Here is a 23,019-nt window from a genome sequence, read left to right as displayed (position 1 = left end):
TAGAACAATCCTTTGCATCTATGCCAGAGGGTCTATTTAATATTCAGTCAATTTATCCCTTCAGCTCAGAGGAAGGCATCTGTAAAATTGAAGAAGCCTCTCTAGTGTTTGATCAGCCAATCAAACAGCAAGATTACCCCAATACCCAGAGTCATGGGAGCAATGTAAACTATAATCAAGGGGATCTCACCTCTAGATTGGAAGAAGCCTATGAAATAGGACAGCCTGAAATCTTTCCAGGATTTCAGCAAATAGTCGAAGAGCAAATATCCTTAACTAATGGCTGTTCCAGCGATGACGAACGCCAACAGCTGCGAGAACTCCTAATGGAATACAAGGATATTTTCGCTAAGGATTCTTATGACTCTGGTACTACAGACTTGCACATTGCAAGAATACAAACAGATCCCGATGCGCCACCTGTATTTGTCAAACAGTACAGACTTCCCTTAGCCTCATATGATTCTCTTGCAGAGATCATAAGGAATTTGGAAGAAAGAGGTATTATCAGACGGGTGCACAGCTCTTATAATAATCCTATTCTAGGTGTCCGTAAGCCCAATGGACAATGGCGTTTGTGTGCTGACTTAAGACAGCTAAACAAATGAGTATACATGTCTGACTGGCCTGTACCATACATTGACCAGTGCCTAGCACAAATGCAGGGATCCAAAATATTCACTGCCATTGATTGTGCACAGGGATATTGGACCATAAAGGTAAATGAAGAGGACCAATATAAGCTGGCATTCTCTTTCCAAAAGGTCCAATATGCATTTCAAAGACTTCCATTTGGATACATAAATTCTGGACATGAATTTGCTGTATTCATGCATAAGGCTATGCCTGATGCACTGGAAAGGGGGACCTTATCTTATGTTGATGATGTTTTAATCAAAAGCACAGACTTTGAAAAACACATCGCAGAGCTTAAACACGTCCTCAGCCAACTTAAAAGGGCAGGTGTCAAATTATCCCTACAAAAAGCTCAATGGTGCCGCACTCGTGTAAACTTCTTGGGACATGAAGTTACCTCTGAAGGATTAAATCCCCAGAAGAAAAAGGTGGAAGCTATAGTGAATTCTAAAAACCCAACTAACTTAAAGGAATTGAGATCATTCCTGGGTATGACAAATTATTCTCGCAAATTCATTGATAATTATGCGGAATTAGCTAAACCACTACTACTTCTTCTAAAGAAAGATGTGAAATGGCACTGGAGTGAGTCTCAAGAGACAGCCATCAGAGAGCTGAAGAGAAAACTCACTCAAGCACCTTGCTTAGCGTACCCTGAAGGTGGTAAACCTTTCTTCTTAGAGACAGGTTACACAGATATAAGCATGAGTGCTGTTTTATACCAAAAGCATGATAATTTGAACAAAGCCATTGCTTATGCGAGCAAAAATCTATCCCCAGTAGAAATAAAGTTTAACGATTGCGAAAAAGCCCTCTTATCTACTGTATGGGCTCTACAAAATTTCCGCAGCTATATACAGGGCGAGAAAATTATTGTAGAAACGGCCCACCAGCCTTTGCTATATTTGCAAAGTGAAAGAATAAGAGATGGGAATTTGTCAAATAGCCGCATAACAGCATGGACTCTTTCCTTACAAGGCTGGCCACTAGAAATTCGCTACAATCAGAATAAAAAGAATCCAGTCACACAAGGGCTTGCTGAGCTCCACAACTGTGCTGCTAGAGATCCTGGGGAAGAATTATCAGAAGATGATTTTCTGGAGGAACAATTGCTTTCCCCATATAAAATATACAATGAGGACCATTGTCAAACATTACCTTGGGTGTATGTTGATGGTTGTTCTTACCATGCCACTATTGATAATGAGCGCAGATTAGTCGCTGGCATTGGTATAACTGGGGCAAATGGATTCCCAAATATATCTATAGGTTTCAACATTGGACCAAGATCCAGTCAAGTTGCTGAACTAACTGCTGTTTTCAAAACCATTGAAATGGCTATTGAACATGATATTCATGAATTTGTGATTATAACTGACTCAAATTATGTGCGTGACAGTTTTGTTGAATACCTGCCAACTTGGAAAAGAAATGGCATGCAGAAAAGCAATAACAAACCAGTCAAGCATGGCAAGTTGTTCTGCGAGATTGATAATCTGGTGGTATCCAATGATTTAACCATACACTGGAAAAAGACCAAGGGTCATTCCAGAGTTCTAGGTCCGGATAAGGAAGGCAATGACCTTGCGGATTCATTAGCCAAACAAGGAGCCATAACTGGAGAACTCCTTAATATTGACCACTTAATGGGTGCAATTCAGGTAGAAGCCATTACCAGAAACCAGGCAAAACAACAGAGTGAGCCTAACTTGGTACAATGGAGTCAGGATTCTCCTAGTGAGGACCTAATCACTAGTCAAAAAGAAGACCCCATTGTAGGCATCTTCTATAAACACATAGAAGATCCTGAAAGCAACCCCATCTCAAAAGATGATTGTATTGGCAAAGAAGATCTTAGAATCTTAATAAAATCTAGATCACAATTCAAGTTACAGGATGGTTTGTTAATTAGAACCTCCAAAACTGGCATCCAGCAGTGGGTAGTACCCACCAAGTTCAGAGGTCTAATGCTTCAACATACCCATGATGCTCCCACATCTAGTCATCGTGGTGCCAAACTCACGTTTGAAATATTGTGTGACTACGCTTTTTGGCCACACATGTTGAAAGATGTTCAAACCTACTGTCAAGGTTGTTTAATCTGTCCACAGTTCCAACCCACGGCGCCAACGCATAGAGCGCCATTGCAGAAAAGGGGGATGGTAATGCCATGGTCAGATATACAAATTGATTTTATTGGTCCAGTAACAAGGTCATCAAGAGGTAACAAATACATGTTAACAGTGACATGCCTGTTCACTAAATGGGTAGAGTGCATTAGTGCACCTAACAATAGTGCTGAAACATGTGCAGCGTTGCTCATCAACCATGTATTTTCCAGATTTGGTTTGCCCCAAAGCATCGAGTCAGATCGGGGGACCCACTTCACTAGCGAAGTGATGACCAAAATGTGGAAGATACTAGGGGTTAAAAGAAAGCTCCATATTGCTTATAGAGCTGCCTCAAGTGGTGGTGTAGAGCGTTACAACCAGTCCATTGTTAAAATCCTCAAAAAGTTTGAGAGTGAAACGGGTAAAGACTGGGATGTAAAACTACCTCTAGTCTTAATGGCATTAAGAGCAATTCCAAGTAGTGCTACCAAGATGTCACCTTTTGAACTGATGACTGGTAGAAGAATGGTTCTACCTCAGCATCTGCTGTACCGTACATCAGACCAAAACTTGATAAACGCTGCCAATACACATCAATATGTGTAAAACCTAAGAAAGCACCTGCAATATGCATTTGCATTTGCTCAAAGGAATTTAGAGAGAGCCGCAACTGCCACTAAAACCTATTATGATCTCAAAACATCCAAAAAGGAATATGAAATAAATGATAAAGTTTATCTTTATAACTTTGGAAGAGATCAGGTTAGGGAGAAGAAATTTCTTCCCTCATGCAAAGGTCCTTTTGTCATTACTGACAAAATATCTCCAGTGGCCTATAAAATAAGGATCCCCAAAAATGAAAGTTTCATAGATAAATGGGTCCATATCAATTAATTGCGGGCATGTCATCCCAGATCCCAACTACAAGTCATAGAGGGAGAATGAAGTGTCATATCCCCAAATGCACTAAAGACATACTGTAGTTTAAAGATGCCTAGCTGATAAACATGAAGGCTCAAAATTGACAGACTATCTACATAGAAGACTGTCTATGGTGTGTACGGTCAACATCCTCACCAAATACCATTGACTTTAAGCCAATTTAAATACATGTGTCCTACATCTATTTAAAATTGGAAGGGGGATTTATGTCAAGGTATATGTGGGGTAAATAAATATATATATTTTAATCATATATTTTAAGGCTATACAATACAATTATATTTATTCAGCTCTGAACTGGTCAGCAGAAAGGAATCATTTCTGTCAGACAAACTGGCTTCAGACAGATTTGGTTCTCCCCCCACTTTCTCAATTGCACAGGAGACTCATAGAGATTACTTTGAAGGAGACATTCCTGGCTAAAATGAGAACAATAGAACATTTGGTTAAATTAAAATATAACACAGTTTCAGAAACCATCTGTGTGATTGCCTGGGAACCAATGTTAAAAAAAACAGCATTCTGATACCTAGATCAGGATGCATGCCCATATATGGGTTTCCTCCAATGGAGATGCCGATCCGTCTGAAGAGATGTGAAAAATGCGAGCATTTTTCAAAAGGGACTGATAATTAGCACAAATTTGTTGAGTGGTTCATGCTGTGTGGCTACTAATACTGGAATATACAAGATGTTAAACATATACGTCTGGAGTTAGGATAACATAGAGAAAGCACATGACTTACATGTTTCCAACAACTGTATTTAGATTTCAAATAAAATATACTAGGAAAATAAATACAAGATACTGCATAGAAATGGATGTGTATATGTGTATTGTATATATACATGCATATTTTGAAAGCATGAATATCTTAGCCTCTGTGTGTTTAAGAACATGAATAGATGTTTATGGACCTGAAGAGAAGTGATTATTAACATTTATTTTTATTTCAGATCTACATAGACAGGATTCATGTATTCAGGAAGAAATACACAGAAATGTAACATGCTATATCTGAATGAATGCAGTATATCAGGAGTTTTAAATACTACCAATCTGGAAATATAAAAATAGGCTGTTATTTCTATAGAAATGCCAGGATACTGATAAAATTATAATGCATTTTAAACTAATAATTAGCAGTATTTAATTGCCTTAATATAATAAAATGTTAATAATATAAAACCTGACGTTTCATATCAAAACGATCAGGAAATTGATCTGATGCTGCTTCACCTATAATTAATATTGGGAGAGATTAATACAAGAAATTATGGCAGTTATTACATAGTTTAAAGAAATAATAATTTCACTGTCTAAAAATGCTGTATTTGTTTGTGTTGTACTGTCTGCTGCCACCTGGTGTTATGTTGCGAGAACTACAGCCAGAAGGCTTTTTGGCTGTTAAAAATGAAATTTCCAAGGGCCAATCCGATTAGACTTCCCAGGTAACCAATGGGAAGGTCAGCTCCCGTAGTGCCACCCACATGATGTCATCAATGATTGAAAACATATATAAGTAAGCAAGAGAGAGAGAGAGAAAAAAAGGCTGTTTTAACTTTGGATGATATCTGCTGTTGGGCATTTTGAAACCATTCTGAACAAGCTGACTACCTCTTTCTCATTGATTGCAAAAAATTACTTATCTGTCTTCTGAGATGAAACAAGAAATTTCTGGTAACTGAATTATCGATTTTGATCATTTTGGTAAAGTATAAGAAAAGGGCTGCTAATTACATGTGATATTTTAAAGTCACTGCAGTTTAAATTACAGTTAATAGATTTAAAGAGCAGGTTGTACTTTTAAACTGTGTGTCATTTTTTTTAGATAGTTCTTAGCTCGCCTGTTTGTATGCAAAAACAATTTAAAATAAGTATTCATTGTTGCTGGGTCTGGCAGAGTCAGAGAAATAAATTGTATTTTAAATTGGCAGTCACAGCCTATATATTGTTTAAATCTGTGTCTGATTAGCTAAGTAACTCATCTGTGAATTGTGAAGGTATATTTTTCTGGGTTTTGTAAGAAGGATATCATATCTTAATAGTTGGTTTTCAAGCGCATATAATATTATTTCATATTCCTTTTATTGCAAATATATTTCAAAAATGTTCATGGATATTAACTAAATAAAAGAGTTCAGGTATTTATATTAATTGTATTGTTTCTAGTAGATGCATGTTGATTAAGGGTTTCTATTTTTAAGGAAAATTATTATTTGTATTGTGTTATAACCCTGCCATAAGCTGATATATTATTTGGAGAGCACTTCTAAGATTTTCATAAATATACTGACACACTTATATAACTGTAAACATTAACAAAAGAAGATTCATAAATCCTATCACACCTCTCTAGAACTCTTTATTTGGTTAGTTATTATAACCATATGGAGGGAAAGGGGCAGAGGGAGAAGAGAGACAGAAAGAAAAAAAAAAGGGGGGGGTACGGATTCTGGGTCAAGTTTTCTACTCTATGGTCTTCTGTTATGCCATAGTTTGTAGCATCAGCTTGTGTATCTCGATTTTGTCTATTTTGTAATAGTGATACCTCTCCAGTTGGAGAGAAGTTGTTACCCAGTTTACCCACTCTGCTCTTGTAGGAGATTGTGTTGTTTTCCAATGTCTGGCTATTAGGCTTTTTGCGCCGGTCAGTATTAGTATCATCAGTAGTGCTTTGGCAGGATTTTCAAGTTTAGGGAGATTATGTAGTAGTAGTAGTATGATGGGGCCGTTTGGGATGCTGACTTCTAAGATGTCGTCTATTGTCTGGGGGACCTAGGACCAATAGCTTTCAATCCCTGGGCACCTCAACCATATATGTAAAACCGTTCCCTCGCAGCCTCACCAGCATTTATTACTAGATTGGTGTATGTTTGTTTGAGGTGGGAGGGGGTAAGGTACCATCAACTGAGAAATTTAAAGTGTGATTTTTGGATTCTAGCCGATACTGAGATTTTTCTAGCAGATTGGAAAAGGTGTGTCCACTCCTGATTCCTTAGTTCCTGGCCTAATTCTGTGTGTCAAACATATGAGGGCATGGTGTTATCATTAGGGACCAGGAGTAAGCTGTTTATGAGGGATATTGTGTGCCTAGGGGTTGTTGGCAAAAGGGCATAGCCGCTCGAATGGTGGGGGTTCTCTGCTTTTGCTTGTGTGTGGAAATATAGTGCTGAAATTGCTGGTAGTTAAACCAAGATGAGGATATGGTTGTTAGTTGTTCGGGTAGTTCTTCTCGTGGCAATATTTTGCCCTGTTTCAGTGTTGAATAAATTGTTCCATTTTGTAATTGATACATCTAGTCCTGTGTGTTTCCCTTGTGAAAAAGGTAGAGTTGAGTTTTCCAAGTTTGGAATCATGGGCTAGGTTGGGGATGAGATGTTGGTGCTGGTGTGTGAAATTTTATCCCATTCTTTAAAAAATTCTGCAAGTAGGGGGAAATTGTGTAAGCAACTTGGTCTGTGATTGGTCGGTACCCAGGCTAGTGATCCCACACTCCCCACTTTGAGCAAGGCGGCGTCTAGGGTAACCCAGGCTTTATGGGGAGAGTGATGACTCCAGTCTATTAAATGTTGTAATATTGTTGCCTGTAAAGAGTAATGTTAGGCAGGCCTAAGCCACCTCTAGTACGTGGTAGGTGCAGGGTGTGTTTGTTAAAGGGACACTGACCCCAAATTTTTTCTTTCGTGATTCAGATAGAGCATGAAATTTTAAGCAACTTTCTAATTTACTCCTATTATCACATTTTCTTCATTCTCTTGGTTTCTTTATTTGAAATGCAAGAATGTAAGTTTAGATGCCGGCCCATTTTTGGTGAACAACCTGGGTTGTCCTTGCTGATTGGTGAATAAATTCATCCACCAATAAAAAGTGCTGTCCAGAGGTCTGAACTAAAAAGCTTGGATGCCCTCTTTTCAAATAAAGATAGCAAGAGAATGAAGAAAATTTGATAATAGAAGTAAATTAGAAAGTTGCTTAAAAATGCATGCTCTATCTGAATCACAAAAGAAAAAATTTGGGTTCAGTGTCCCTTTAACTCTTGGTTTGATCCCTAGCCAAATATAAGTTTCTATTAGATTCTGGAGACGTTGTAGAAACGTATCTGGGAGGGGCATAGGTAAGGTTTGGAACAGGTCAAGGAGTCTGGTATGAATGTTTATTTTAATAATCCCTATTCTCCCTAACCAGGAAATGGATTTATTCTTCCATGTGGATAAATCGTGTTGAATGTCCTTCTCTAATTTAGTGTAATTTGCAGTGAATAAATCTGAGAGAGAAGGTGTCAGGTTGATATTTTAACTTATGCAGCTTAATGGTAAAAGGGCAGTTTGATCTGAGCGTTTTGATTGTTTCCCCAGGGAGGGAAAGCGGTAAAAGTTCTGATTTGTTCATTCAGGAGGAAGTTGGATACTCTACTATATTTTTCAAATTCTGATATAACAGCTGGTATGGAAGACTACTTTGGTATGGGTCATTAGCTAGATCATCTATTGTAAGGGCAAAAAGTAGGGGGGAATAGAGGGCTACCCTGACAGGTTCCATTGGTTATTGTAAAGGTGTCTGACAATATGCCATTCACTCTTACTTTGGCATTGGGAGATGAGTACAGCGCGAAGACCATATTTATACATTTTGGGCAAAATTTCATGGATTTATTTCATGAAGGACCAGTCTACCCTGTTGTCAGGGTGCCAGGAATCAGACTGAGACGAGAAGTGCAAAAATAATCACACCTTTATTAATAACAAAAAAATAATAAAAAGTCCACAAGTCAAATAACAAGCCAGGAGTCAAAACCAGAGTTGGTAGTCAGACGAGCCGAGTCAGGAGCCAAAGCGAATAGTCAGACAAAACGGAATCAGGAACAAGGAAAACAGCAGAGTCAGGAACAAGCCAGGGATCAGGAACCAGGAAAGACGTCAGACAGCCAGGTAATACATAGGAACTCTCACAAACAGGTCTGAGACAACGCAAAGGCAAAGCATACTGAACAGAGGCCCTTTAAATAATAAGTGATGACATCACAATTCTGAGACTGCATCCTGTCTCACACAGATGATGCACACCAGTCTGGCCATAAAAGGAAGTGCAGGAAATGAGCAGCATCCCCCACAATGCACCATAGTCAGCAAGAGAGGTGAGTAAAATGGCTGCCAGCAGCACATGGCAAACAAAACAGAAAAAAAACCCTGACAGTACCCTCCCCTCAACGACCCCTCGCCCGCGGGAGGACAAAATGCTTATTGGGGAAACGGGCATGGAAGGCACGGAGGAGGGTGGGAGCATGAACATCAGAGGATGGAACCCTCCGGACTGTAGCCCCTCCAGTGAACCAAATACTGTACACGGCCCCTGGACATACGAGAGTCAATAATGCTGTTGACCTCATACTCCTCATGGTTGTCAAGAAACATAGGACGGGGAAGAGGCAACACATTGGTAAACCGATTACAAACCAATGGTTTCAAGAGGGAGAAATGAAAAACATTGGAGATGCGCATTGCAGGAGGAAAGTCAAGAGCGTAGGCTACAGGATTGACCCGTCGGAGTATTCGAAAAGGACCAACATAACGGGGAGCCAGTTTATTGGAAGGCACACGAAGGTTCAAGTTGCAGGAGGACAGCCAAACTCTCTCACCAACCTGGTAGGAAGGCGCGGGCAGACGCCTACGATCAGCCTGGAACTTTTGGCGCTGCATAGAACGATGAAGGCAATCCTGAATCTGCACCCACGTGGAACGGAGTTGCCGGAGATGCTCCTCCAAGCCGGAATACACTGAGACATGAATGAATCGGGCAACAAGGATGGTTGAAACCCATAATTCGCCATGAACGGGGATAACTTGGAGGAAGCATTAATAGCACTATTACGAGCAAACTCTGACCAAGGTAACAGTTCAGATCAATTATTGTGGTGATCTGAGACATAGCAACAGAGGAACTGCTTCAGAGCTTGATTAGACAGTTCCGCAGCCCCATTGGATTGAGGGTGATATGCCGAGGAGAAGGAAAGCTGGATCCCCATTTGAGCACAAAAGGAACGCCAAAATCTGAAGACAAACTGGCTACCCCGGTCCGACACTATCTCCTTGGGTAACCCATGTAAACGGAAGACCTCCCAGGCAAAAATTGAAGCAAGCTCCTGAGCGGTAGGCAACTTCATCAAGGGAATGCAATGTGACATTTTAGAAAAACGGTCAACCATCATAAGGATAACAGTATTGCCATTGGAAACAGGGAGCTCGACAATGAAGTCCATGGAAAGATGTGTCCAAGGACGCTCACCATTAGCAATAGAATGAAGAAGACCCACAGGAAGACGTCGAGGAGTCTTATTCTGTGCACAAACTGAGCAGGAGGCAGCATACGCAGCAACATCAGAACGAAGACCTGGCCACCAGAATTGTCGAGTGACAGACCAAATCATTTGGTTCTTGCCTGGGTGACCTGCGGCTTTAGGATAGTGGTAAGTGTGCAAAAGTTTAGTTTGAAGATTCTCAGGAACAAAACACTTACCACTACGTTTCTCAGGAGGTGTATTGGTTTGTGCAGCCAGGATCTCCTCCCCCAAGGGTGAAGTCAAATTAGTATGTATGGTAGCTAAAATATGGTCAGGAGGTATAACAGGAGTAGGTACAGACTCCTCCTTGGACAGAGGCGAAAATTGTCGAGAGAGGGCATCAGCCCTAACATTCTTACTACCAGGCAGGTAGGAGACCACATAATTAAACCGAGACAAAAATAGCGCCCATCTGGCCTGTCAGGGCGACAAACGTTTTGCTTCAGATAGATAAGTTCAATTCTTGTGGTCAGTAAGAATGAGCACTGGCACGCTAGTGCCCTCGAGAAGATGCCTCCATTCCTTGAGAGCCAAAATTATGGCCAGTAATTCCCTGTCACCAATTTCATAATTGCACTCCGCTGGAGACAATTTCTTAGAGAAGAAACCACACGGATGCAAGGAACCATCAGGCGTAGGATGCTGAGACAAGAGGGCACCTACTCCAGTCTCAGACGCATCGACCTCAAGAACGAAAGGCAGGACAGGGTTAGGATGAGCCAGAACTGGAGCGGCAGCAAAGGCAGTCTTAAGACTATCAAAGGCTTTAATAGCAGTAGGTGACCAATGGAGTGGATCATTCTCTTTACAGGTCATGTCTGTGATAGGTTTGACCAAGGAAGAAACGTTTTTAATAAACTTTCTATAGTAATTGGCGAACCCCAAAAACGTTGAATAGACTGAAGACCAACTGGGCGAGGCCACTGCAGAACTGCAGATAACTTGTCAGGATCCACGGAGAACCCTGAAACGGAGATAACATAACCTAGTAAGGTTACTTGAGTCTGATGGAACTCACATTTCTCGAGTTTACAAAACAGGCTGTTCTCACGTAGTCTCTGAATAACCCGTGTGACATCAGAACGATGAGCCTCAAGTGTGGGTGAGTGTATGAGGATATCGTCTAAGTACACCACAACACACTGTTGCAACATATCTCGTAGGACAACATTAATAAATTCCTGGACAACAGCAGGAGCATTACATAGGCCAAAGGGCATTACAAGATACTCATAATGCCCGCTCCTGGTGTTAAACGCTGTTTTCCATTTGTGGCCCTCCTTGATCCTAACGAGATTGTACGCTCCTCTCAAATCAAGTTTAGTAAAGACCGTAGCTCCCTTGAGGCGGTCAAAGAGTTCCGTAATGAGCGGAATAGGGTAAGCATTCTTAATGGTAAGACGATTAAGACCCCTATAATCGATGCATGGTCTTAACTCGCCACCCTTTTTCTTCACAAAGAAGAAGCCAGCCCCTGCAGGAGAGCAGGATTTCCGGATGATCCCCCACGACAGAGCGTCGGCAACATACTCCTCCATAGCACAATTCTCTGCAACAGAGGGTAAACCCGGCCCCGAGGAGGAATGGCTCCGGGTTGCAGGTCTATGGCACAATCATAAGACTGGTAAGGAGGCAACGTACTGGCACGCACCTTGTCAAAAACATCTAGGAACTCTCGGTACTCCTGGCAATTGAGATACCGAAGAAGTGCACAAGACTTTAACTGGTTTCCGAAGACAAGTGGAAATACATTGCTTGGACCACAACAAAATTTCGGACCTGCGCCAGTCGAGATTGGGATTGTGCTTTTGGAGCCAGGGATAACCCAGAACAACTGGAAAATGCGGAGAGTTTATCACCTGGAACTGGAGGGTTTCAATATGGAGAGCCCCAACAGCCATGGACAACGGAGCAGTTTCGTGAGTAATGAGTGCGGGCTGAAGGGGCCTGCCATCAATGGCCTCAATATCAAGCGGAACGGACAAGGCAAATCAGGAATGGAGTGCTTTGATACAAAAGCACTGTCAATGAAATAGCCTGCAGCACCGGAGTCAACAAGAGCCTGGGTGTCTATGGAGGAGTCCACCCAGGGAAGGACATCCATGACCAAAGGTTTCTCCTTAAGTGGTTCCGGGGATGAGGAAAAACCACCCAAGGTCTGCCCCAGACAGGACCTTAGGTGTGAGCGTTTCCTGGCTGTGTAGGACAAGACTTCAAAAGGTGGCCCTGTAACCCACAATAGAGGCAGAGCCCCTCCCTCCTCCTAAAGGCCCTCTCCGCCGCGAAGAGACGCGTGAATCCCAACTGCATCGGCTCAGCAGTACCGGGGGACTCGGGACCAGGAGGCATGGGAGGAGAGGGAGGCATGGGTAGGAACGAACACGTAGGAGACAACGGAACAGGAGGCTTCCACAAGCTCTCCTTGAAAGAGGGCCTCTCTCTGAGTCTGATGTCAATTAGGATCAAAAAAGACACCAATGCCTCAAGATTATCTGGTAAATCTCTGGCAGCAACTTCGTCTTTAATCGCATCAGAGAACCCATGAAAGAAGGCGGCAACAAGGGTTTCATTGTACCAACCAACCTCTGCGGCAAGCGTATGGAACTCAATAGCATACTGAGCAACAGATCTTGTACCTTGCTGAATGGACATGAGTTGTTTAGCAGCAGAGGAGGAGCGAGCCAGAACATCAAATACCCTTCGAAAGGAGGCCACAAATTCAGGGTAATTTGAAATCCCAGGTTTATTAGTCTCCCACAAGGGATTAGCCCAGGCAAGAGCTGTGTCAGAGAGTAACGAGATGAGAAATCCCACCTTGGCTCTGTCAGAGGGAAACGCCTGAGGTAACATCTCAAAGTAAATGCCCACCTGGTTCAAAAACCCTCTGCACTGAATAGGATCGCCTCCATATCACTGAGGTAGAGGTGCAGAACCGGACATGCTCCTGGTAGGACTAGGTGCAGCAGCGGAAACAGGAGCAGCCATAACATGTGGGACACTTTGGTCCAAATGTGCAGTGCGAGTCAGCAGGGTTTGCAGGGCTAGTGCAAATTGATCCAAGCGGTGATCCTGTTCATCCATCCTGGAAATGATGGCAGGTAAAGGTGGATTATTAGCACCATCAGGATTCATGGCCTTTGCGTAATGTCAGGGTGCCAGGAATCAGACTGAGACGAGAAGTGCAAAAATAATCACACCTTTATTAATAACAAAAAAATAATAAAAAGTCCACAAGTCAAATAACAAGCCAGGAGTCAAAACCAGAGCTTGTAGTCAGACGAGCCGAGTCAGGAGCCAAAGCGAATAGTTAGACAAGCCGAAATCAGGAACAAGGAAAACAGCAGAGTCAGGAACAAGCCAGGGATCAGGAACCAGGAAGGACGTCGGACAGCCAGGTAATACACAGGAACTCTCACAAACAGGTCTGAGACAACGCAAAGGCAAAGCATACTGAACAGAGGCCCTTTAAATAATAAGTGATGACATCACAATTCTGAGACTACATCCTGTCTCACACAGATGATGCACACCAGTCTGGCCATAAATGGAAGGGCAGGAAATGAGCAGCACCCCCCACAATGCACCATAGTCAGCAAGAGAGGTGAGTAAAATGGCTGCCAGTAGCACATGGCAAACAAAACAGGGAAAAACCCTGACACTATCAAAAGCTTTTTCAGCGTCTGTGGAGATAAGGGCAGTTGAAATGGTTATCAATTGTTGAATCTTAATGGTATTATCCCTGGCCTCTTTGCCTGGTATGAAGCGAACCGGATCTGGCAAATTTAAGTCTGGCAGAGCTAATAAGATACTAGCATGTATTAAAAAGAGGCATTGATGCAAGGGAATAAAGCATAATTCTGTCACAATATAAATCCCTGGTAAGATCTCACATTGAGTATGGAGTGCAGTTCTGGGGACCAATCTCAAAAAAAGACATTGCAGAATAAGACAAAGTTCAGAGAAGGACCGCAAAACTATTAAGGGAATGGATAATTTAAACTATGAGGAGAAGCTAGCTAGTCTGTTATTATTTGTATTCTTTTTTTTTATATAAAAAATGGCCCATATACAGAACTGGCGGATGCTCTCTTTTTTCCAAGAAAATTGTTTGTGACAAGAGTTCACCATTTAAGGCTGGAGGAAAGGAGATTTAATGTCCAGCGAGGTAAACATTTTTTCACTGTAAGAGCAATCAGTTTGTGGAACTCATTACCTAAGGAGGTAATAAATGCCAATACCTTAGATAAATTTAAACATGTTTAGCTAGATTTCTAGTTAGAAAAAGAATTCAGGGATATGATTGCTTGTATTAAATTGGTCACTTTTTTTTTTTTAATAAATTTTTATTGAGGAAAATAAAATATACATAAAGATAAAATTGTATGAGGAACATGCAAGGCCTCAGGTGTTAATGTTATGCATCATATTTAACAAACAAGGCTTAAAGTATTAATATCATCTTTGGCATGTTGAAGTGTATCTAAAAATAAAAGAAAAATCCTTCCTCATTTTTTACCCCTATCTATTATGTAGGTCACTCTTGGACCTTTTTTTTTGCAGGTTAACAATATTCAGGGGATAACAAATCAATACACAAAAACAAACAGATGTGTCCTAAAACAAGATTGCATTGGATTGTTATTATCTTTAACATTGGAGGACCCATCAACCAGAACTGGTCTCACATGAAGGCTATATTGCGGTGCACTTCATTAAGACGATCTAGTAGTCTATCTAACCAAATCAAGGTGAATTTAGGGGGGAGTTAGATATTTTCCAGTATATTTCACTGTCTTTAGGAGAAGATCTAATATTATACTACCTGTGTAACATTGTACTAGTTTGGTGCTCTTGGGCAGTGGTGCTAAATCAATAAGAGTATATCAACAGATTCTATAAAGAATAGGTGTGCATGAATCCTTTTCGTGAGCATTGGAAGGCATCCAGATTACATAACTATTGATAAGTGTTGCTAAATGCTTTATGGTTTTTTATCTCCCCTACCATTCGGCTGCTAGCCTTAGAGGAGAGGCTCATGTTAATTTATTACTGCATACTCAAATGACACTCATAATAGCAAAAACAACATATGTTGTATCCTTCCATTTTTTAAATAAAAAAAGGGGGCAACAAGAGATTATATTCAGGTAGCCTCAACATCCAATAACTTTCCCCCTGTGTCATCAAAAATTTTAAGTGAGGTAAACATAGCTAAATATGAAGGTGTAAACAAGTTAGAGATCCAGCGAGTTTCTAATAAACTGCAACTTGCTAAGATACCAGTGTAGAACATAAACCACATTTAAAAAGAAAAGGAATGTAATTAAGCATGCTGTCTTGGTGCTTTTGAATAGAAGTCATTATAAAGTATAAAACATAAATCAGGACTTTGTAACATTAAACGTATGCCTGTAACAGCTAATCTGTAGCTTTATGGCTCATGTGTAGAGTTGGATTTATTCAGCCACTGGGTTTTAATAAAGCTTGAAGCATGTTGAGATCGTAATCCAGTGGTTTGAGATCTAAAATAAAGTCTGAGGGACCGCCAAAAAAAGAGGCTTTAATGTCCCCGAGTCTACAGCCCCCCAAGGCCCTGGAGTAGCCGCTCTGACCCTGGCCTTTGGTTTAGCTGTACAGGTGATCTTACTGTTCCATTAGGATCCCAGGGTTGTGGAGGTTTGAGAGATGTTTGCCGTTTGTTATAAGGGTAAGTAGCGCTGGTAGCCAAGATTTTCAACTTAGTCCCATGTGGATTCGGATCAGGCATATGACAAAGAGCAGTGACACACTGTGTCGGCAAGTTCATCTTTGATGGGTGGGATGTCGCTTGAAGGTATGTCCAATTGTTATTCTCTATTAGTGTCGTTCTGTGCGATCCACCCAAAGTTGACTGATGCACGGCTGGTGAAGATCCCCACTCAGCAGCTTATTGCATGATACGTCCTCCCTGGGCCCTAAGGGAAGGCCTGGATATTGGAGCACTCGATGATATAAGCTGTATTTTACATATTAGAAGTTGTAGTTCCAGCTCCGAAGGTGCCTTGTCGATTAATGGTTGGAATATAGCCTCCAGCTGGAGAATTGGATCTTGCATGATGTAGAGGTTTTCAGCCCACGTGTCAATAGTAAAGTTTGACGTTGCCCTCTGTTAAACTGTTATTCGGCAGTTTATTCCTATGATAATGCTTGTAGGTGATTCACTGTGCTACTGTTGTTTTTAGGTATATTGAGTTCTGGTTAGAAACCCTGGCAAGCCAGGGGGGACGCTGCCTATATGGTCACCGCTGTTACAGGCCTCAGTTGCCCTTTTCCGGCTCTAGGGTCATTAATACAGCTGGAGTGAATAAAGATATGCCCTGGGACACAAAATCAATCGTTTTAGCTTTGGATGCTGTGGTTATGGAGAAATAACCAGCGGATTATAATTCCCTCTCCTGGAGCTCTGGAAAGATGCGACATCACAGAGCCGCTGTTAGGACACGCCCCAATTGGTCACCTTTTTAATGGGATTAATGTAAGCTCTACTGGAGATTTTATTGTAAATACCTTAAGATTTGTATACATTGAACTTACTTGATGGACTTTTTTTTAATCTTATCTACTATGTATGTATTAATTTATCATGTAAGCATGAATTATGGGGTTTTTTTCTTTCACAAGATGGTGAGAGTCTGTTCACAAGTCATCATGTGTGAATAAAGTCCAGTTCCACAGGAGAAAGTAAAACACTCCACACAACAGTGCTTTAATCCCTACCACTTCCCCATGATTCCTTAGTAAAAAATGTTTGCCTCCAGCAAGGAGTGATGGTGAAGCTGATCTCCAACGATCATACAAAATCCACTGCAACAGTTAAAATAGTTTCTGAACACTGCTGTGGGGGACTTGCAAAAGGTGGGAGAACCATGTCACTAACTCATAATAGAACACAAAAAGGTGCAGCACTGGGTCTCAAATTGGTCTGAGAACCCCTTTAAATTGATAGGTAGATCAGCACTTCAATAAAACACAAAAAGTTGCTGCACTCCAAAATCCTTAAAACACCTTTGGTTCATCATATTAAAAACATGACAGGCAGATAATCCAGTGACTCTTACGTGTTTCGTGCTTCTAAGAGCCCTTAAAGGGACATGAAACCCAAAATTTTTCTTTCATGATTCAGATAGAGAATACAATTTTAAACAACTTTCCAATTTACATCTGTTATTTAGTTTGCTTCCTTCTCTTGTTATCCTTTGCTGAAAGGTTTATCTAGGCAAGAACATAGAGAGAAAAACACACAAGCGGTTAAGCTGCGCTTCTCCACTATTATTGGACTGGTATGTAGAACAGATATCTATATAATATAGTAGTATTAACCAATGTTGACCACTAGCTGTCAATTTATTCCATAGGGATCATACCACTGAATTGTTTAAAAGTATATGTTCATACATTAAACAAAATATTGTACAATGTATAACCCAAGGCTGTAAACTCTATATACAAATCAGATTAATAGAATATTTGTATACAAATACTTCCCAGATGTAAGAAGAAGAGTGGATGCTGCTCTGAGACGAATGCAAGGACTGTGATCTTGCTCATAATAGAAACTGCAAAAACACAAAAGGAACAGAGCGCAAGAGCTTTACCCTTAGAGTGGCTTGCGCTCTGTTCCTTTTGTGTTTTTGCAGTTATCTAGGCAAGCTCAGGAGCAGCAGAGAACCTAGGTTCTAGCGGTTGATTGGTGGTTGCATATATATATTGATTGTGATTGGCTCACCTACAGTATGTGTTCAGTTAGAAACCATTAGTGCATTGCTGCACCTTCAACAAATGATACCAAGATAATTAAACAAATTAGATAATAGAAGTAAATTAGAAAGTTGTTTAAAATTGTATTCTCTATCTGAATCATGAAAGAAAACATTTGGGTTTCATGTCCCTTTTAATCATAGATCACCATTCACGACCTCCTTTTAAATCATGCACTGCCAATCAGAAAAAAAACATTACATACATAAAAATAACAATATTAAACCATACCATATTTAAAATTCATAAAAAATTATTGAATTACAAAAGTACATAGATGTAGAGAGAAGAAAAAATCCATATAAAAACTCCTTATAAATATATTACCATTTGAAATTTTAGAGACTAAAATAGATACTCTGTCAATAAAATAACTAATATCCCATTCGGAATTCATACCCTTAGGAAGTCTGGTAGTAACTTGTATATCCAAAAAACCCTCTTATTTTTTATTTTTTTATTTTATTTTTTTTAGTGAGATTTTTATTTCGATTTCCACCCCTAGGTGGCACTATGGCTTTATCAATAATTGCAATTAAAACACTGGGACAATTAGTTAAAGGGACAGTATAGTCAAAATTAGAGTTTCAAGATTCATAGAGGGTATGCAATTAAACAATTTTCTAATTTACTTCATTATCAAATTTGCTTTTTTCTCTTGGTATTCTTTGTTGAAAGCTAAACAACATGTTAAATGCGTTTACAACACAATATTTAAGCATGTTAAATAGTTACATCATATCTGATATTTTGACACATACTCAAAATGGTCACTCTTGGACCTATGATATTTCCAAAGTTCGAGTCTAGGGGTTGGTTAAGTATACAACAAAATGTCAACCAAAAAGAAAAAAAAGAAAAGATTGCATCTCAACATAAATAAAGAAAAGGAATGTTATCCTAACATATCCAATTAAACAAAAGGAGAATGGAGATGCTAAGCACCAGAACTGTATGTTTCAACAATTTAACACTAAAACAGTCTCAGTATGAAACTCAAATAGGTTGCATGAATAAGCCTTGAAAACAGTTATTTTAAGCATAAGTTATATATGACTAAACCTCGCATTAGGTCTGTACAGGTGCATTAGTAGACTAAACGTATCTTTTATGTCTATATAACTGTACAGGAATAGAAAAATAAACATCATTATTGCTCAATGAGGATATTATCTTGTGTCTGTCAGAGGGGCATCTAGTTAACCATACATATCAGGGCAATAGAACATTACTTGGCTAAAATATATATTTAATTTAAATAGTTACTCCCCTTCTTTTTATCTAGTGATTTAACATGTGCTGCTTGTTTCTATATTGTCCGGTGTGGCGTTGCGTCCTATGCACTGTGTTAGAGCTTCACCTCCTCCACGCGGCCCCTCAAGCCGCAAGGAGGGGAGGTTGTATATTCAGGATATATGCTATTAGTGCTCAAGATGCCTCCCATTATGTATGTGGGGGCAGAGTTTCTCCTCAATATTATACATTTCAGAATATCAAAAACTATTGGAGCAATATGATTAAATGTAAAAGAGATGTTACCGCTGTCTCTGTGATGCAGCCTAGTATTCCCGTATTATGATCATATGACACTCGAAAATACATTTGTGTAACTAATGCAGGCATACATATAAGTAAAATATTAAACATTACAGTTAAGTCGATGGAACTTTCTATCGATAGATGCGTAAGGGGTAACACTTTGCAGACACACCATCCCCCTCTTAAATTTAACAGCAATGACATCGCTTTAGTATTTATAGGGAAGGGAACCAGGGAATAGTGGGTACTTCTCTGTATAATGTACATATTATATATGCAGACAGACTTAGGTATATATTATAAACATACAATTAAACAATATATTTTTAAGCATTTCAATTAGGTCATTGAGGTTTTTCAGCAATAGGCTAGTGGGCAGTAATGTATTGATAATAAGCCATCCTTTTAAATTTCTTTCATGTAATTAGCAAGAGTCCATGAGCTAGTGACGTATGGGATATACATTCCTACCAGGAGGGGCAAAGTTTCCCAAACCTCAAAATGCCTATAAATACACCCCTCACCACACCCACAATTCAGTTTTACAAACTTTGCCTCCCATGGAGGTGGTGAAGTAAGTTTGTGCTAGATTCTACGTTGATATGCGCTTCGCAGCAGGCTGGAGCCCGGTTTTCCTCTCAGAGTGCATGAATGTCAGAGGGATGTGAAGAGAGTATTGCCTATTTGAATACAATGGTCTTCCTCTAGGGGATCTATTTCATAGGTTCTCTGTTATCGGTCGTAGAGATTTCTTCTCCTACCTCCCTTTTCAGATCGACGATATACTCTTATATACCATTACCTCTGCTGATTTTCGTTTCAGTACTGGTTTGGCTTTCTACAACATGTAGACGAGTGTCCTGGGGTAAGTAAGTCTTATTTTTTGTGACACTCTAAGCTATGGTTGGGCACTTTATATGTAAAGTTCTAAATATATGTCTTTAAACTTATATTTGCCATGATTCAGGATAATCATTATTCCTTTATTCAGACTGTCAGTTTCATTATTTGGGATAATGCATATGAATAAATATTATTTTTCTTACCTTGAAAATTTTCAATTCACTATTTTTCCCTGTGGGCTGTTAGGCTTGCGGGGGCAGAAAATGCTTCATTTTATTGCGTCATTCTTGGCGCAAACTTTTTTGGCGCAAAATTTTGTCATTTCCGGCGTCGTAGTTGACGCAGGAAGTTGTTTGTAGTTACGTCATTTTTTTGACGCATGTGTATTCAGACGTGTTTTTTTTTTGCGCCAAAAAATGTGGGCGTCGGTTTTGACGTCAGAGGATGTGGCGTCATTCTTGGTGCCAAAAAATATGGGCGTTGTACTTAGCGCCAATAATGTGGGCGTCATACTTGGCGCCAAAAATGTGGGCGTCATACTTGCATTTTTTCCCATTCCTGAAACTGTCATTTAAGGAATTTGATAATTTTGCTTTATATGTTGTTTTTTTCTATTACATATTGCTAGATATTCAAAACACTGTTCCTGTATCAAGAAATGCTGAGGGATTCCTGTTGACTGATATCAGTCCTACCAAAGCTAAGTTCATTTATTTTAATGTTATGAATGTTTATCTTTAGCTATGGTTTGTAATAAATTATCATGATAAACTTTTACATGCAGAATCCATTAGTATTTATGCTTTATATATTGCTATTCTTTTTATATCTTATGTACAAGATATACTTAGAAATTTATAAGAATATTTTTCTGATTCTATTTTAAAGGCTTTGTCTGACATCCTGCCTTCTAATAAAATTTGAAGGTCTTTTTCAAACTTCTTTTTTAGTTGATGAAGTTTCAAATGACCAACAACATAATTAATTAACCTTCTCTGATGGTGCTTTTTTTCTCATTCAGAATTTTTTCTTCATCAGATATTGACACTAACAAATCTACTTTTTTTTCTTTATTAGAGTACATTTGTTCTTTGTTCAAAAGGTGTTGATTATTTTGGATATTGAAATATCTAGTTCTTTTGATTTTGAAGACTAGCTAACATTTAAATTCTGCTTATTTATCTTCTGTGGTTTCTTCAGAGGTTTTTTTTCCAGTTCCTGATACTAGGGAATGGAATAGGCTGAGAATTTTCTTTTAGTCCTTCTTTAAGGTTTTAAAATTGTATTGTTTGCCGGCAGTTAATTTTCAGTTTTGAGGAAAGATTCCCCAAGTTAATGGGGCTCTACTCCTGCTAAATATACTATTATTCTTATAGCAAATAGTATTTATTTTTTTCCTTCAGATGGTCGTATCTTATTTAAGGAAAATTATTTTCAGGTACTTTTTCTTAGACCTGTAATTTATTTGGCTGATGTTGCAATTGCTGCATCTTTCTGGTTGGATACTTTAAGATCAAGTATCGGATTATGATTTGTTTAGCATTGTTAAAGGACAAAATCTTCTACTTATTTGAAGTTCAGACTAAGTGCTATTGCATTGTCTTGTTATCTTGCATTTGTTGATAATGCAAGTCCAGTGTGTTGTCTGATCCTTTAACTTGTTTAACATGCTAATAATTTCGTTTGTGTTGTCATTTTATTAAATATTTTTGCAAATGAGGTTTAATCTATTATTTTAGCTAGAAGAACTTTGTGATTTCAATCTTGGGATGCTAATTGGATTTCTAAAATCCATATTTCTTTTTTTTCCAAGATATTCAATTATTTGGTTCATAATTGGATTCAATTATTTAACTGTTACTCTGGGCTTCAAAATTGAGTTCTAAGACTAAAACTTTAAGCTTATTTTAGTTTTCTGTTCTTACTAAGGAACGGAATCCTGAATTCTTCCCCAAGTAACATGTTTATAATTGGAAGTTTTTTCTTCAATCAATTAAGCCTTTTAAAAAAGTTCAAAGTCAGCTCCCCAAATTTGCATATAGGTGCGATTCTTATTCCAGCTTGGCTGGTAAGGGGCACGTTAAGACTTTTTTGAAATTTGTTTGGTTCTATTCGGTCCAAACTTTTTAAACTTTGGGTACAGAATAGGTTTCAGAGTAAAACCATCTGTGAGAAGTCTTTTTTCTCTATCATATTCCAGCTATTCCAGTAAGACTAACACTTTCCTGAAGTGTGTCTCAGACATGGAGTTTTCTGGAGTATTTTTTCCAGTTTCATTTTAGGAACTGGGTTTTGGGGTTTTATTCAAGACTAATCATTGTTCCAAAGATAGAAAATCTTTTTGAACTGTCATATAAGTGTACCATCTTTTAGAATGGTGTTTATATGGTCTATTCTGCCTTTTTGGTCAGTGATGGCATTATTTGTCTACAATAGATACAATAGATGCATATCTTCATTTTCTGTTTTCATTCAGATTATTTTAATTTTCTGAGATGATTCTCTTTTTTTGACAAGCATTACCAATTTGTTGTTTTTCCTTCTGGTCTAGCGACAGCTCTAAGAATCTTTTCAAGGTTCTCAGTGTTCCTATTTGGACGGTATTGTGGTACTGGCTCAGTCTTTTCGTTCTGCGGAATCTCATACGATTCAACTGTTGTTTCTTCAAGACATGGTTAGAGGATCTTTTTATCAAAAGTTCCTTGTTTCCTCACACACGGGTCACCTTTTTTAGGTTTCCAGATAGATTGTGTCAATGTTTTTGTCTCTAACAGACAAGTGACAAGTTTATTGGGTTCCGTTTGTCGGAA

At 39.2% G+C, this 23,019-nt stretch overlaps 1 long non-coding RNA gene across 2 annotated transcripts in view; it reads left to right on the top strand.

The window, feature by feature from the left end:
• Window positions 1-23,019, top strand: part of LOC128638697 (uncharacterized) — a 56,425-nt gene that overhangs the window by 23,119 nt on the left and 10,287 nt on the right. Inside the window, exon 1 of one of the 2 annotated variants that reach the window (XR_008399118.1) lies at window positions 14,386-14,778. The exons of the other annotated variant lie outside the window; for it this stretch is intronic. This is a non-coding gene — a long non-coding RNA (uncharacterized LOC128638697). Of the gene's footprint in view, window positions 1-14,385; window positions 14,779-23,019 lie in introns of those variants that run through there. 2 annotated transcript variants of the gene reach the window in all.

Source organism: Bombina bombina, chromosome 8 (assembly GCF_027579735.1).
Source record: "Bombina bombina isolate aBomBom1 chromosome 8, aBomBom1.pri, whole genome shotgun sequence".
In the NCBI taxonomy this organism is placed as follows: domain Eukaryota; kingdom Metazoa; phylum Chordata; class Amphibia; order Anura; family Bombinatoridae; genus Bombina; species Bombina bombina.
Note: the sequence above shows the minus strand (reverse complement) of the source record. Positions and strands in the feature narration are given on the sequence as shown.